This window comes from Sebastes umbrosus, chromosome 4 (assembly GCF_015220745.1).
Source record: "Sebastes umbrosus isolate fSebUmb1 chromosome 4, fSebUmb1.pri, whole genome shotgun sequence".
Taxonomy (NCBI): Eukaryota; Metazoa; Chordata; class Actinopteri; order Perciformes; family Sebastidae; genus Sebastes; species Sebastes umbrosus.
Genome location: NC_051272.1, coordinates 38,858,111 through 38,875,196, shown reverse-complemented (window position 1 = coordinate 38,875,196; position 17,086 = coordinate 38,858,111). Strand labels below are relative to the sequence as shown.

Here is a 17,086-nt window from a genome sequence, read left to right as displayed (position 1 = left end):
GAAGAAAATCTCGTTTTCACAAGGAACACACTGTCATTCAAAATTCTAAAGTCAATTGCCCTACTATGCACACTGACTCATCACATGGGCAAACACCTGTCACACAGTGTTACAATTAGCAATCAGAGCTTTAGCATAAAAGGGCAAACATTGCTTGTGATGTGGATGAGGTGCTGTGGCCAGACCGAAACAGAAGAGAGGATGCAGCATAGTTTTTTTTCCCGTTTTTTTTACTGTAACTGTATACAGTAAATTCTTCTGTTGTTTTGTATGTAGACCACTGTATGTGCAACTTTGTGTTGGTTGGGATGTACACTGTGTACATTGTTTTTGTGGGGAAAATAAAATATATTTGTTACCGTGTATTTGTGTGTTCTAAGTATAAAAACAATATTCTAAAATATTTTACAACACACTTATGTATGTACTGTCTGTAGTAAGTGTAACACTGAACAAAAAAAAGGCCTAAGTCATTATGATGAATGGAGAAGTGTTTTCCATTCATCATAGTGTTTTACATTGAGCACATCAGTGTTCAACTGGTTCTTATAAATGTCTATTCATGTGATGGTTTGTGTGTGTCATTTGAAAACAAAATACCATTTTGAGAAGAAATAACATTGTTTTGAATGTAAAGTTTCATTTTGCAGGAGAATTGAGGGGTTTTGCCCATTGTGTGTGTGTTTTTTGATTTGTGTGTAGAGTTCTGAGAGTATGAGGCATGCTTTCAGAAAATGTGTGTAAACAATCGAGAAAAACTGTAAACAACCATGTGATGTCATAGTGGACATGATTGTTTTTCATTTAAAACAAAGTAAAACGAATATAAAACGAAACCGGAAGAAAATCCATGCAATGTAATGACATGTCAAAATATCTGCTGTGAAAAGGGCCTATTGGGTGAGAAGTGGGATACACCCATCGCCAGTCAATCACAGAGCTAACACATAGAGAAGGACAAACATTCACACTAGGATGTGGCCATATTGAAATTCACCAACTGACAATATTGCTTTAAGAAAAACTATATAATAGTTAAAAAAAACAAGCTGAAGAGCGATACACAAAGATATAAATATGTATAAACTGGAGATGCAGGTGTTGCAGTACAAAGAAGTGGCTACAAAGGCTGTCTCAGGTCTCTGTCTCTCTCTCGCACACTCGCTAACGTTACAGGCCGCCTGGCTGGCGGAAACGGAGCATCTTGTCACCAACAAGAGCAGAGAAGAGCAGAGAAGAGAAGAGAAGAGAAGAGAAGAGCAGAGCAGAGCAGAGCAGAGCAGAGCAGAGCAGAGAAGAGAAGAGAAGAGAAGAAAAGAGCAGAGCAGACAAGAGCAGAGAAGAGAAGAGAAGAAAAGAGCAGAGCAGACGAGAAGAGAAGAGAAGAGAAGAGAAGAGCAGAGCAGAGCAGAGCAGAGCAGAGAAGAGAAGAGAAGAGAAGAAAAGAGCAGAGCAGACAAGAGCAGAGCAGAGAAGAGAAGAGCAGAGCAGAGCAGAGAAGAGAAGAGCAGAGAAGAGAAGAGAAGAGCAGAGCAGAGAAGAGCAGAGCAGAGAAGAAAAGAGAAGAGAAGAGAAGAGAAGAGCAGAGCAGAGAAGAAAAGAGAAGAGAAGAGAAGAGAAGAGAAGAGCAGAACAGAGAAGAGAAGAGAAGAGAAGAGAAGAGAAGAAAAGAGAAGAGAAGAGAAGAGCAGAGAAGAGCAGGGCAGAGAAGAGAAGAGAAGAGAAGAAAAGAGCAGAGCAGACAAGAGCAGAGAAGAGAAGAGAAGAGCAGAGCAGAGAAGAGCAGAGAAAAGAAGAGAAGAGCAGAGCAAAGCAGAGAAGAGCAGAGAAGAGAAAAGAGCAGAGCAGAGAAGATAAGAGAAGAGCAGAGAAGAGAAGAGCAGAGCAGAGAAGAGAAGAGAAGAGAAGAGAAGAGAAGAAAAGAGAAGAGCAGAGAAGAGAAGAGCAGAGAAGAGAAGAGCAGAGCAGAGCAGAGAAGAGAAGAGAAGAGCACAGAAGAGCAGAACAGAGAAGAGAAGAGAAGAGCACAGAAGAGCAGAGAAGAGAAGAGAAGAAAAGAAAAGAAAAGAAAAGAGAAGGGAAGAGCAGATAAGACAAGAGAAGAGAAAAGAAGAGAAGAAAAGATAAGATAAGAGAAGAGAAGAGAAGAGAAGATAAGAGAAGAGAAGAAAAGAGAAGAGAAGAGAAGAGAAGAAAAGAGAAGAGAAGAGAAGAGACGAGAAGAGCAGAGAAGAGAAGAGCAGAACAGAGAAGAGAAGAGAAGAGAAGAGAAGAGAAGAGAAGAGAAGAGAAGAGAAGAAAAGAAAAGAAAAGAGAAGAGAAGAGAAGAGATGAGAAGAGCAGAGAAGAGAAGAGCAGAGAAGAGCAGAACAGAGAAGAGAAGAGAAGAAAAGAGAAGAGAAGAGAAGAGAAGAGAAGAGAAGAGAAGAGAAGAGAAGAGAAGAGCCGAGAAGAGTAGAGCAGAGAAGAGCACAAGAGAGAAGAGAAGAGAAGAGCAGGGCAGAGCAGAGCAGAGAAGAGCAGGGCAGAGCAGGGCAGGGCAGGGCAGGGCAGAGAAGAGCAGGGCAGAACAACAGAGAAGAGCAGAGCAGAGCAAAGCAGAACAACAGAGAAGAGCAGAGCAGAGCAAAACAACAGAGAAGAGCAGACAGAGCAGAGCAGAGCAGAACAACAGAGAAGAGCAGAGCAGAGCAGGGCAGAGCAGAACAACAGAGCAGAGAAGAGAAGAGGTTTCATGGTTAACAGAAGAATCCCAGTGAGGCTCAGGAGATGTTAGCATGAGAGGGGCCCAGCAGCAGATGGACACTGGAGAGAGACATTAGTCACACAACAATCAACTGTGACTGGGCGACTCCTCTGCACCCCGGGTGCCCCTCCTCTCCTCCTCTCCTCCTCTCCTCCTCCTCCTCCTCCTCCTCTCTGTCACCAGGCAGGCCTGGGCCTACTTCAGCCAGGACAGCAGGCTTCATGGTGTCAGTGCCAGCCCTCAGAGGAGAACACACACAGGGCATACAGCCACAGCCCTGCAGCTGCCTTGGACTCTCATGCTCTCCCTCTGTGTCGCCTTTCTTCCTCTCTCGCTCCTTTCTTACACCACTTACTGGCTTCCACCACATGCCAACTAACATGTATGCATTTGTGAGCATGCAATGTGCACGGCTCTCAGCCTCCATATTCTTAAAAGCAGGCCATTGAGGTTGTAATGAAATGTAATGCAACTGATGTGTGTGCACGCATTACCAGAGGGTCTTAGGTGTGTGTGCGTGTGTGTGTGTGTGTGTGTGTGTGTCAGCAGGGGGTCCTGTTGGTGGACAAGTTGAATGTGTTATCACAGGCTAGTCAGTTCCTTTCACTCATTCTTCTATTGGACCACTCAACGGCATCTGTTTTAACTGCTTCCAACATGTGCACACACACGCACACACACACAGGTTTTATACAAGAGGATTTTCTCATAATCCTCAAAGCAAACATTGTTCCACTTTACAATGTGTTGCCATGTTTCAATGTTCCCTTCCAGCTATAATTGAATTATTTATTATCTGAGGTAATATTTCTTGTTTATTTTAGTTAGTTTGGGTTTTTTTCTTTTTCATCCGGGTCCAACACTCATTTTTTACTTGTGTGCAAAGGCGACTAAAGTGTTAGATATGTCAACAGATTCATTTATCTTGCCACTTTAACAGCCTCCACAGCAGACACATCATTTGCACCTCATGTTATTCAAACAGTCTGAATGGATTCAAGTATATGATTTCAGCCAGAGCTGATGTACCGTCTGCCCCCGACCTTCACACTGGTCACTATGGGAACAAATAGAACATACTGTATATACATGCTAACTAATTATCCTTTTTTTAACTATACACATTTTTGCAGTATTCGGGTTGAATAGAACTTTTTATATGTGAATTACTCTGTTTCATATTTTTGATATGTATTTACAACACATATTCCCAGTATATATATACAGTAATTATGGACTGTGCTTGGTCCAATTGTAAAAAGGATCCTGGCTGCGTGAGAGCTACGGCTTCAAAGCATTACTGTACAGTGATACATGGGATTAATCCAAGGTACAAGAAGTTGGTAGTCTCAAACATGCAATGAATGACTTGTGGCTGTTATCTCCCATCCAAATCACAAACAGTAAAAAACATGGATATAGCATCTGTGACATAACCAACTGGGTTAGGTTCATGTATAAATATTAGGGCTGTTAAGTTAGCACGATAATAGCGTGTTAACGCACATTTGTTTTAACATCACTATTTTCACGCATTAACACAACTTGTGATTTTTAGGTTGTAGCGGCTCAGTTTTAAAGCTAGAGTGAAGATACTGGTATCATAGTAAACTATAACACCTGATGAATCCATCGGTACCAACCATGTCATACTAGATGGTCATGAAGGAGGTTAAATAACGCTACAAACTTATAATAAATGTTGGCGAGGAAAAACTGTCATGTCCATTTTCAAAGGGGTCCCTTGACCTCTGACCTCCAGATCAGTGAATGTAAATGGGTTCTATGGGTACCCACGAGTCTCCCCTTTACAGACATGCCCACTTTATGATAATCACATGCAGTTTGGGTCAAGTCATAGTCAAGTCAGCACACTGACACACTGACAGCTGTTTTTGCCTGTTGGGTTGCAGTTTGCCATGTTATGATGTGAGCATATTGTTTTCTGCTAAATGCAATACCTGTGAGGGTTTCTGGACAATATCTGTCATTGATTTGTGTTGTTAATTGATTTACAATAATAAATATATACATACATTTGCATAAAGCAGCATATTTGTCCACTCCCATGTTGATAAGAGGATTAAATACTTGACTAATCTCCCTTTAAGGGACATTTAGAACAGATAAAAAATGTGTGATTAATTTGTGATTAACTATGGACAGTATTTTAATCAATTGACAGCCCTAATAAATATACATTAGGTTCTTGTATAAATATGAATATACTTTGAGTTTTAAAAATCCCCTATGGAGTAGGCCAGGCTGGTCTCAGCTTATTGAAGTTCCATCTGTATGTGTGTGTACTGTATGTGTGTGTACTGTATGTGTGTGGACTGTATGTGTGTGTACTGTATGTGTGTGTACTGTATGTGTGTGTACTGTATGCGTGTGGACTGTATGTGTGTGTACTGTATGTGTGTGGACTGTATGTGTGTGTACTGTATGTCACAGAGAAATGGTTTGAGCTGACGTAGAAACTGTCTCCATAGTTTCATTTTTCACTGTAAAATGTCCCGCTTATTTAGGGGTGTAAGAAAATATCTATACACTTCATATCGCAAAATGATGTTTTTTGATACTGTATCGATTCTCAAAAACACTGTCGATTTTGAATGAACAGTTAGCATGCAGAGATTCATGGCAGACAGCAGCTCAGAATGCACAAAAAGTAGTGTTATGATGTTGGATGTTACAGGGATATTGCAGATCCCACTGTTGTGATTATATAAAGAGTTAACTTGTTTTACTCTGATTTTATGGTGGTGTGTTCTTTATACTATGACAGTTTTCCTAAAATTAGATTTTTTAAAAATCGTAATATATCGTCTTATTTACAGTATTGCAACATATGGAATTATAACCCGTGTATCATGATACAAGTCGTAGTCTTCAGACCTACGCTTCATATGTATCATGGTCACAGTTCCCTGTCAAGATTGTTTATCTTATGTGATTATGAGAAGAAGAAGAACATTACTACTGGCTGATATTTTGTTGTATGTACATTGTTATATTGTTATTGGATTTAAAAAAAACTCCCAAATACAAAGATTAGTATCAGCCTCAAAAGTCCAGTATCGGTTGGGTTTAGGGATGTTAATAATAGTTATACGTAAAATAATAATTAACAGTTTAACCCTTAACTGACAATAAAAACTTTAACCGATTAATGAATCATTAATCACTAATCAATTAATCAGTTAAACGAAGCTTAGCAAAACTCAGAGGAGCAGCTTGTCACTAGGGATGCACTGATACCGATACCGACTCAAACAGCTAGATCGGGTATCGTGACAATGGAGCTGATCTATTCTATTCTATTTTTATATATTATATACATTATATACTGGAATTTTAATTTAAGTTTTGAACAACTTATTTCTGCATTAAAAAGGTTAAACTTCAATTGTAATTCCTGTTCATTTTGAAGATTTTTGTATCATTTTAATAATAAATAACAATTCAATAATAATAAATACGTATTTATTTGTTAGGAAAATAATGTTTAAGTCAAGCCTGTCACTTCCACACAGTGAGGCATACAGCTTATTGATTAAACACTGGTATCAGATCGGTACTCGGCATCGGCCGATACCCAAAGCCCAGGTATCACTATCGGAGTGGTTTCTAACCCCCTTCACTTTAATCAGCAGGTGGCCAGCTGTAGTAGGAACTTGGCTTGTGTCATAAAGAGTGAGCTACACACCTCTGATTGTGGCTTCAGTAATGCATCCTCAATGCATTATAGGTGCATTCACACCTGCATGCAGTGGTATCTACTCATGATCCACACTTCTTACTCTTAGGTAAGAAGTGTTCATGACCAGATGGAAACACAAGTCAAGAAGCAGAAAAAGAAATGCTTTCTCACAAGGCTCCATAACCAGCAACCGTGTGACACTCAGAACACAGTTTGGTTTCAGCTGAATCTGGACTGAACTGTAGGGAGTGCAACTCCAATCTGTCCAACTCCTCAAACAACGATACGGGATGGTGGACTTTATCAGAACACAATCAACAGGCTTCATACCGCTTTAATTAGTATGGCACACATGTTCAAAGTTATGCTTGTTATGGTTATTGAACCTGGTTGTTTTTATGGATTAAATATATGATTGGTCAGATTGCACAAATACTTTCCATGCAGACTGGGCTGATCTCTTGTGCCTCCATTTCTACAGCAGACTTTAATCGGTTCTGTAACTCCATTAGGCGTGATTTTTGTCTTGGCGCTGACGCACGTCTCTGCTTTATAGTTCAGATGGTCACGATTTCAATTAATCCATTACTGATAAATTCATCTTGCACAATGCCGGGGAAAAAAATAAACACCTTTATGAAAGTCTGGAGTTGGTTTGATTAGTTCTGACCCGATTTCATGTTTAAAAAACAAAGACTGATATTCATTTGGGCCAAATGGAAAAGCAGCATCAGTGAAACGAAACCAGCAAAGCTTCTTTTATTTCTCCTCTGCGCTAATACACACTTGAGAAAGACAGAGAAAGTGAGAGAGAGACTTGCATTATGAGTGGTGAAGAGGCAGTGATTCACAGCATGCACTCCTCATTATTTCACCGTCTCCTCTCACAGAGGCATTACCATTTATGCACACACACAGTAATTGGTTACAGATTGCACACTGATACAGTGAAGTGCTTATTTCCTCCTGGATGTGATGGTAAAAGCTTTAGCTTAGCAGCTCCTCTCTCTGTTCCCCATCCCTATCTGTTATTCCTCTTCTTCCACCAGTTTCTGCTGAGTCAGACCGAGCCATTATGTGGCCTCTTCCTGGGGGGGGGGGGTTCACCGTCACACGCAGACCGTCACACACACATACACATATGCACACACACTGAAGACAATATCCTCCACCAGTAGAAAGAGAGGCCTGGGGAGGTTGCAGCAACACCAACACCATTTAATAAGTGTGAACTCAGGAGCATTGTGAGCATTGTGCCGAGACAGAAACCACATGAGTGTTTATGTGTATGTGTGCGTTCATGTTTGAGACTTATTCCTCACCTAGTAAAGGAACATTGTATGGTTGCATGAATGTGAAGAGAGTACAGTGAACTCAATCTATCCATCTCTCCGCCACAATTTCAGCTAATCTACAGCTAACATATGCTCTGCTCTCGGCCACACTGTTCACAACACACACACACACACACACACACACACACACACACACACATACACACACACACACACACACACAAAATGAATTAGCCCCTGAACTGTGTTTTCCATCTGTGGTCCATTAAAACGTGGGTATTGCTTTATTTAGACCGATGCAGGTTAGCAGGCAGAGAGTGCGGCGGCTGTGCATCTCATGCTGCTGTGCATCCCATGCTGCTGTGGAATGGCTTATTTAAGGATAGAACTGGCTTTACAAGATTTATAGGAATTCAAAGGCAACAAACTAGTCAGATTATCTAAACATATTTAATCTGAGGTAAAAAAAAAAAAAAAAAGTAAGCGAACCCAAAATGTTGGTCACAACTACAGTGAGTATTGTAGGTGACGTAGGTCATATACCAGGTTTCCACCAAAGGTTCCTGGGACTTGTGGTCCCTGGAACTACTTTTCAGGGAACTAAAAGGTTCCTTCAGTTCCACTGTTGTCTGCATTTCTGCAGTCTAAAGACCTACAAAGATTAGGTAAATCTGTCCTAAAATGGTCCTAAATTGATACTAGAGTACTTCCTCGTTTATGAATGAAGTGGTACACGAGTTGAAACAGCGCCACTGTGTGTGTGTGTGTGTGTGTGTGTGTGTGTGTGTGTGTGTGTGTGTGTTTCACCAATCAGCGACAGTCATCCCTGCAAACTCAAAGAAAGTTGTGGTACTTTCAGATAGTACTACCCCCCAACCAGGGCCTTTTAGGGAGCAAAAAGGCCCCGTAAAATGTCCCCTGAACTTAAAGTAGACCCTGGTCCCTGCGGTCGAAACGCAAAGAGTTCCTCAAAAAGGTTCTTAGTTCTGGGGGAAAGTTCCTGTGGTGGAAACGGGGCTTTAATTGTACCAGGAAGTCGGTCTGTAAAATGTAGCCCCTTTCACACAACCTGTTCAAGGCGGTAGTTTTGCGGCATTTTTCCACCCCGTCGTTCTGTATAAAAGGTACAGACACGGAATGGGGGGGACAGAGTTGTCCCGCCGTTAAGCCACAAAGCCGGAAGTCACAAAGCCGACTAGACGACTGTGTAAATGGGCAAGCTGGTATGTCGAGACTACACACACACACACACACAAGCAAGAACCTGGCAATACGATACGTATCATGATACGGGGGTTATGAAAACCTGCATGTACACACTCATTTTGGTGGAAAAAAGGTATATGTAGCCTAAGTTTTGCTAAACCGTAGCCACTGTATTGTGTTTTACTAAATAATGATGAATGGTAAAATGTAGTATAACTGCTGAATAAGTTAATACGAGTCATTAAACTGGCAGACATCAGCTAAACATAAGTTAAAGAGTTAGCCGCTACAGGTCATACATACAAACCAGATGAGGCTGTAGCAGGGAAACCTCTGGGTGTGTTTCATTAGTTATAAACGATTCAACTTTTAATGTGTAAGACTGACTCTAGTTGAAGATGGATGGTGTGAATATGTTCTGCTGTCATTCACAGGTACTAATAATAATAATAATAATAATAATAATAATAATAATAATAACTAAAGTACCATGAAATGTTACAGGCTCTAGGAAAAAGAGAAGCTGTTCAATTTGTCATTCAGTTGGTGTCAACATGGCCGTTATTTAGCTATTTGTGAATAATGCCTCACTATCTCCACTGAGTGTAGAGACGTTATCAGAGAACTACAGAACAAACAGTGAGTATCACTGCCAGGCCTGCTGAAGACAAAACCCGAGGTCGTGAGCACAACAGCAGGGAAACACTGTGAGAGTATCAGAGAGCAGAGTGAGCTGTTCCACTGAAGACTGTTTATCGGCTCAATTCCTCCAACCGGGAAAGTAAGCAGTAGTAGCTGAAAGCTAGACTTCCAGCTCCCTTCCTGCTGAGGACAGGAAACATGAGGTTGATTCAGACTTCCCATGACGGGTTAGCTGCTCTCCTCTATTTATCTGCTAGGAGGGATGTGACGATGAGGAAATGTTCCCACCGGTTAATAAACTCGTGACAACACCGGTGTTACAGATTACACCAGACATTTTACCAGAACAGATGACGGTCAACATGTGTAGCACGCTGACTCTGATCTTTACCGTCGGATGGCGGTGTGTCTGACTTCTCTGGTCCAGCTTTCGCTGCGGGGGCGCAGGTTTCCACCCGGCTGTGCCCGCTCCGTCCTCTGCATGCTGATTATCTCATTAACGTTACATAACGTTCATAACAACATAACAACCCTTATAGCATTAGGTTTCAATCTGAAGTATTGCTAAATGGGCGCTTTTGCTTTTCGTTTTGCATCATGTTGTCTGTCAACTCTCTCTCTGAGCTGAGACTCTGTATGGATGCATTCACTGTCAGTTTGTAGCGTCCGTCCGTATTGATAACACCGCGCTGATACACCAAAATGAACCAAATGGGTTTTAGATCTGTAAAAAAATAAGCATAATGACGGTGGGGGCGGTGGGTATGTAATGTAATCGGTGTGTAACACCGGTAACACCAACTACCGCGACAAGCCTACCTGCTAGGTGCTAAAAACCTGTCCATGCTAATGCAGATAACCTTGAAAATGCTCTTAAAGGAATACTTCACCCCAAAAGGATCATTTGTATATCGATTATTCACCCTGTTACCTTCAATTCCTCCACATTGAACAGACAATCCAAAAACAGGAAAAAGTCTTGATGAATTGAGATAAATGGGGGCAGCATTTAACAACAGCAAAACTAGATCATACAAACTCTCTCTCTCTCTTTATTCAAACTCTTAAAAGTGTGTTGAATAGTAAGGTCTTAGCAAAAATGTAGGTGAATCAGTTTTTGGATTCTCCGTTCACCGTGGAGGCATGCGAGAGAAACAACGTTTTCTTCACACATTCGAGGTAACACAAGGTGAGTAAAGGGCTTTGAACACTACGAGAGAAACCGTGCACACTGAGTCCAATGTTTTATTATTCTATTCGTTAAGAAAATTCGCAATACAAGATAAATAGCAACCAGACAGCTAGTCCCAAACAGGGCTAATGAATAAATGACATTAGCAAGAATCTATCAATTGGCTGCCGAGAGCACAACCACCACTGTCTAATCTTTCCTACATCCTTTGTTCTGCACCCATCCCCGATTCCACAGTGCATGTTTATCACATGCCATTTAGGATGATGACGCTTGCACCAACGATGGCTCTGAGGGGTCAAACAGTCCTCTTGTGGCTTTTGACGGATGCGAAAAACGCAGAAAATCAACCCTGTTTCGAAAACTTCAATGATGAAAGTTTGGTAGTCGGTGCGTAAACGTGACTGACACAACGAGAGATCATATTCATGTTTAACAGGCGACAACTTCAGACAGATTATACATATCTGGAGGGAGTGTGGTTGAGTGGAATGCTAACGGTGACTCCTCTGTCTGTTCAGGGTAAAGCTCTGTTTCCTCAGACAGACACATCAAATATACAGTACTTCTTTTTCAGTTTTTCAATTTCACAAAAAATTATGGGAACTAACTTGTGTTTATTTTAAATATTAAAACTGAACACACACGCACACACACACACACACACACACACACACACACACACACACAAACACACACACACAAAGGTTTAAAGATCAGAGAGAGATTTGATTCAGCAGAGAGCTTGCTGACTCTGTATCCGTGGTTGTAAGGTTGAGATGCTGACCAACAGAGTTCCTCCTCTCCTGTCCACACTATGCAGTTCACTAATCTATTCGCACTACATAATATTATTAATACATGCACAGTATTAGAAAAGTTAGTGTGGATTAGGGAATGGACGGTATTTTGATATAGTTTATTGATATAGCCTACTGCGGCCACCATCTCAATCTGCCTCTTGTGGTATGGAGCCAGTTCCTTCTTTTACTGACTTCTACTGTCTTTTCAGTTTATATAGCATTTCAACGGTCAAAGTGTATCAATTTGCTGTGTGTGTGTGTGTGTGTGTCTTTGCACGCTGTGCATCTTAGCTTTTATAAAACTTCTTTGTGTAGCTGAAAAACCTGTACACTGCAGAGAATAAATAATAAGAGAGATATTAATTAATCAATAACATATATAGATCCCGCTTTGTAAATATTGATTTAGTCCTTTTATGTTTTTCCCTTCACGTACACACATCATGATGTAGCATAGATGACTATCTGGTTGCAGAGTCACCTGTCTGGTAAAACCATTCTTATCATTGGCAAAATATGCTGATAGTAGGGGTGGGGCGGGAAATCAATTCTCCTATGTCGAGTATGAATCGATATATTTGTTTCATTTAAGTCTATGTGGAGGTAGAAGGAAGTTACTGCTTTTATTATTGTAGTCTGAGTAACGTGACGTAATTTCCGCTCCGTATCCGTCAACCAAAACAAACCACAAACCACAACTTTTACTATTTTCTAATAAAAGCTGTATGTATTTGCCATTAATCGTTGTGTACTTGTTTATATCCATAATGAATTTATCCCTGATTCCCTTACTAGAAAGACTTTGAGGAATCCTGACCTGCTCTGTCCAGTATCACATATTTATTTCACAGTCACACTGACTGAATTATGGGCAAAAAAGTTACTGTATCAATTTCAAATCATTGAATCGTATCGCTCTAGATGAGCCAGATATCGTCCTTGAATCGTATCGGAACCATGGAAATCGTACCATATCGCTGTAAAAACGTATCGTTACACCCCTAATTTGTATCAGTGTGCACACGAGAGAGAGACGGACAGACTGACAGGGACGAGGAGAGACGGACAGACTGACGGGGACGAGGAGAGACGGACAGACTGACGGGGACGAGGAGAGACGGGGAGCCCAGGCAGTCGGATAAGCCAGCACAGGCTCCACAGCCTCCTGCAGCCAGAAACCAGCTCTCCCCCCCCACACACCCACCCCACCCAGGAGGATGCCCATTGTTCCCCCATCCCCTAAACAAAGCCTGCCCCCCCAAACCCACCCTCCCTTTGCCACCTCCCCCTATTGACCCCTGCCCCCCCCCACACACTCAGCATTGTTGCTCTAATAAACCGGCTCCGCTCCCTAAATATCATTACATACGAGTCCAATGCTTCCCTTCTTAACACGCTGTAGTTTCTATAGTTTCTATCCTCTGAACACAGTGACTGAATGTCTCCGTATCATCTGTAGTTTCTATAGTTTCTATCCTCTGAACACAGTGACTGAATGTCTCTGTATCCATCTGTAGTTTCTATAGTTTCTATCCTCTGAACACAGTGACTGAATGTCTCTGTATCCATCTGTAGTCTCTATAGTTTCTATCCTCTGAGCACAGTGACTGAATGTCTCTGTATCCATCTGTAGTCTCTATAGTTTCTATCCTCTGAGCACAGTGACTGAATGTCTCCGTATCATCTGTAGTCTCTATAGTTTCTATCCTCTGAACACAGTGACTGAATGTCTCTGTATCATCTGTAGTTTCTATAGTTTCTATCCTCTGAACACAGTGACTGAATGTCTCCGTATCATCTGTAGTTTCTATAGTTTCTATCCTCTGAACACAGTGACTGAATGTATCCGTATTCATCTTGCTACATGCTAAACGCCGCTTACTTTCTACTGAGCACAACATGCCAAAACTCACGACATCTAGGAGCAATACATTGAATTTTTTTCTCCCAAAATGCAGCAGCTGATATGATTTAAACAGACAGGACAGGGAAGAGGACTGCAGGGACACATGAGTTGATTTTGGTTAGCATCAAAAGAGTAAAAATCTCCAACAGACACCTCAATAACTCCGACGGCTTCGCAGCCAGAAGCTTCCCATCATTTCCAGGATTCACTGTATCACCTGTTGATTCACCCAAACCCTGGACCTACAATTTACACCTCAAACTTACTCTGCTAAAGAAATCCTCATCATCTGAATACAAATGAACAGAGTGGGACAACACCTGGACAACACCTGGACGACATCTGGACGTCACAAGACAAGAAGATTATTCCTCCTGATCCCGACTCCGTAGAAACCTGTGTGCTCCCGTCTAGAAATGAGACGACAGATGAAAGAAGGAGGAGGAGGAAGGCAGCGACTCACAGCTCCACCATACACTAACAGCACTGCTGAAGTACGTCAACACACACACACACACACACACACACATGCGCACGTACACAGCAGTTGTGGCAAAAGCACACAGAGGCCATATGGAGCGTCCTCATCCACCGACGCCTGTTGCTGCCTCAACAATAGGCCTGCCTGGCCTGGACAGCAAGAGGCAAACACACACAAATGTGTGCACACACACACACACACACACACACACACACACACACACACACCAAATGGTCGTTAGTCAGTCAGTCTGCGTTGCTGAGGCCCAGAACAAACGCCTGGATTTGCATTCTGCGCCTCCCTTCGTCCTCGTCCTCCTCCCCTCTCTCTCTCACTCACACACACACACACACACACACACACACACACACACACACTTCCCCGGTCTCTACAGGTGCACGGAGCACTCAAAACAGATGTCAACGGACTGGAGAGGGAGAGGGAGATTGGGGGGGTGAGACGACGGGAGGCTGTTTGCTCAGGGTGACTGACAAAGCTTTGTACACTCGCAGGCCTAGACACAGCAAAGACAATGACACACACACGCACACACACACACACCTCCTTCCTCTGTTACACTTGCAGGTCGGCCTGATTCATCATTTTGAAACACTTTAAAAGAGCAAAAAGTGAGAATAAAAAGTGCAATTTGCTCCCAAATCGAGATTTAAACATTTTAAAGACGGATTTAAAAAATGTTAAAAACAAATTTGTCTCCACATTTGCAGGAGAAATGACATCATAGATATTGTTGCTGGTGTGGAGCATCACTACATCACATTTATCAATATTGTATAGCCAGCTGCACTATACATGGACTAAAACAACAAAATTAGAAATTTAATAAAACCCTTAAAATAATTTTAGATTTTCCTTTTTTTCCCTGTTATTTTAACACACTGTGTTCACTCACACACTGATGGTTTGGTTGCAGTGGTATACCTAAAATCAGTCAGTTGATAGACAGACAATTAATCAGCAACCATATTGGTCATTGATTAATTAATTTTTTAAGCAAAAATGCTGAAAATCCTCTGGTTCCAGTTTGTCAGGTGTATGTCTGAGTGTTGATTGATTGAACTACATTAAAGGACACAGCTTTGGGCTCTGAGCAATTAGAACTACAGATGTTAGGGAAAAAAACAAAAAAAAATTGATCGATTAATTGTGAAAATAATGTAAAGATTACATTGTTACCTTGACTAAAGAAAACATCTATCTCCACAATGTTCATCTTCATCAGAAGTAATGCAGCTACTAGCTTTCATCCTACAGGCTGTCATGTTCTCCAATAATCACATTGTGGTTTGGCCTGCATCGCCACAGACCTCCTGCTATAAAGGACAAGAGCGGCTCTTTAATCAATATTTAAAAAGGAAATACCCAACACGACTATAAGCCCATATCAGTGGGCTTATATATTGTATATTATAGGCTATACTGCGGCGGGTTTCAAAGACTGTGATAAATACAGATCCCACTGTTCTGACTGCATAAAAAAAGTCTACTTATTATACTCAGATTTTATGCATGTGGTGGTGTTCTTTATACTTTATATATATATATATATATATATATATATATATATCACCTTACCTACAGTATGTCAATATATTGAATTGTAACCCGTGTGTCATGATGCTATCTGATCGTCAGATTATTGCCAGTACACAGCCCTAGCGCCAACACACACCTAAAACAGATATGATTTGAGCTATTAGAATATGAAATGATGGTTGAACTGTCTGGAATCATTAGAAAGAAAAGAAAATGATATTATCAGAAAAGCATGAAATGCCCGTCACTCAGACTGTATATGAGAGAGGAGTCAGCCTGGAGAAGGTGAGGAAACTCTGATTAAACTCATAGAAATGAGTTGTAAATCCTGAACATTAGTATTTGTTCTTTGAGATGAAGAGGAGGAGGAAATGGTGAACAATCCCAGCAGCAGCCTGTGTGCTCGTGTTCTCATTGAGCATATAATGTGCTCTGTCCACTGGGTAAACACTGGCTGTGTGCGCGTTATCAGCCTATGGCCTGTTCCTGTGACTGGGGCCTGCCTGTGTCGGCAAAGAGAAAAGCCGCCGATGCAACAAGTCTCCCATTCACTCCCAGCTTTGTTAAGCTGCCTCCCGGCGCGGCGCGGTGCGGAGCGGCGCGGCAGCCACCAGCGCTACATGGAGGGCAATTCAGGAGCGCAACTCTGATGGACAAACATCCGACAGCAGCTATTTCAGTACACGAGAGAAACAAGTGATAGGGTTGTTGTTTGGTGTCGGGAGAGAGGGAGATCAAAGTGGAGTGAAAGCGACATCGTTCTCTCTGAAGCCCTCCCGGTAAAGCATTCAGAAGCTTCTTAGACTTGTTTAACATCTGTGGGGGGGTTCAGTGGCTCCATTTCGCTCGCGATGTCAACCAAATGGTTTGAATTTCATCTCCATTGATCACTTCAGGGTTTTAGAAACAAGCGAAACGTCCAAGGTGCTTCAGACGCGCAGGCTGCAGGCTGGGGGGGGGGGGGGGGGGGGGGGGACTCCTCCTTGGGAACTTACCTCGATTCATACGCCTCTTTATGGAATAATTCCCACACTTTTCCACGGATCGGAGTCGCTACAGCATCGGGAAGCACTCCGCCAACTCCAGAGTGTCCTCGCGGTTTGGGTTTGGTGAAGGATCGGGCGCGCTGAGTGCGTAAAATGCGCAGCGTCTCTCCAAGGATGCGAAATATGCGCGGAATGGGAGCAGGAATGAAATGAACGCAGTGGACTGAGTTGAACGGGGCGGGGTGAGAGGGACTGGCGTCACCCTGGATGGATGAAATAGAGTGAGTGAGAGATGGGAGGATGGGTGGAGGAAAAAAAAGAGAAAGAAAGAGAGCTTTGGGGGAAGGGGCCGGACTGGATGGGTTCTGCCTTCAACAACAAAAGAAAAGTCTATTCAGTGGAGGAGGAGAATGGCTCCAGATAAAACACGGACGAGCAGCTGACAACCAACCAAAGAAGGTGTAGAAACAAAAAGACAGTGACTATATCTTTGTACGAGTTACATTTCAAACTGTTGATGCCAAATACAATTTAAGACAAAAAATAAAAGTAAAAATAAAAAAGTTGGA

At 42.0% G+C, this 17,086-nt stretch overlaps 1 protein-coding gene across 2 annotated transcripts in view; it reads right to left on the bottom strand.

The window, feature by feature from the left end:
- The window catches only part of tead1a (TEA domain family member 1a), a 65,960-nt gene extending 49,215 nt beyond the window's left edge, over positions 1–16,745 (bottom strand). For both annotated transcript variants that reach the window (XR_005206488.1, XM_037766183.1), the window contains exon 1: positions 16,527–16,745. The gene's annotated coding sequence lies outside the window, so the exon portion shown is untranslated. The remainder of the gene's footprint in view (positions 1–16,526) is intronic.
- Positions 16,746–17,086: the final 341 nt, after the last annotated feature.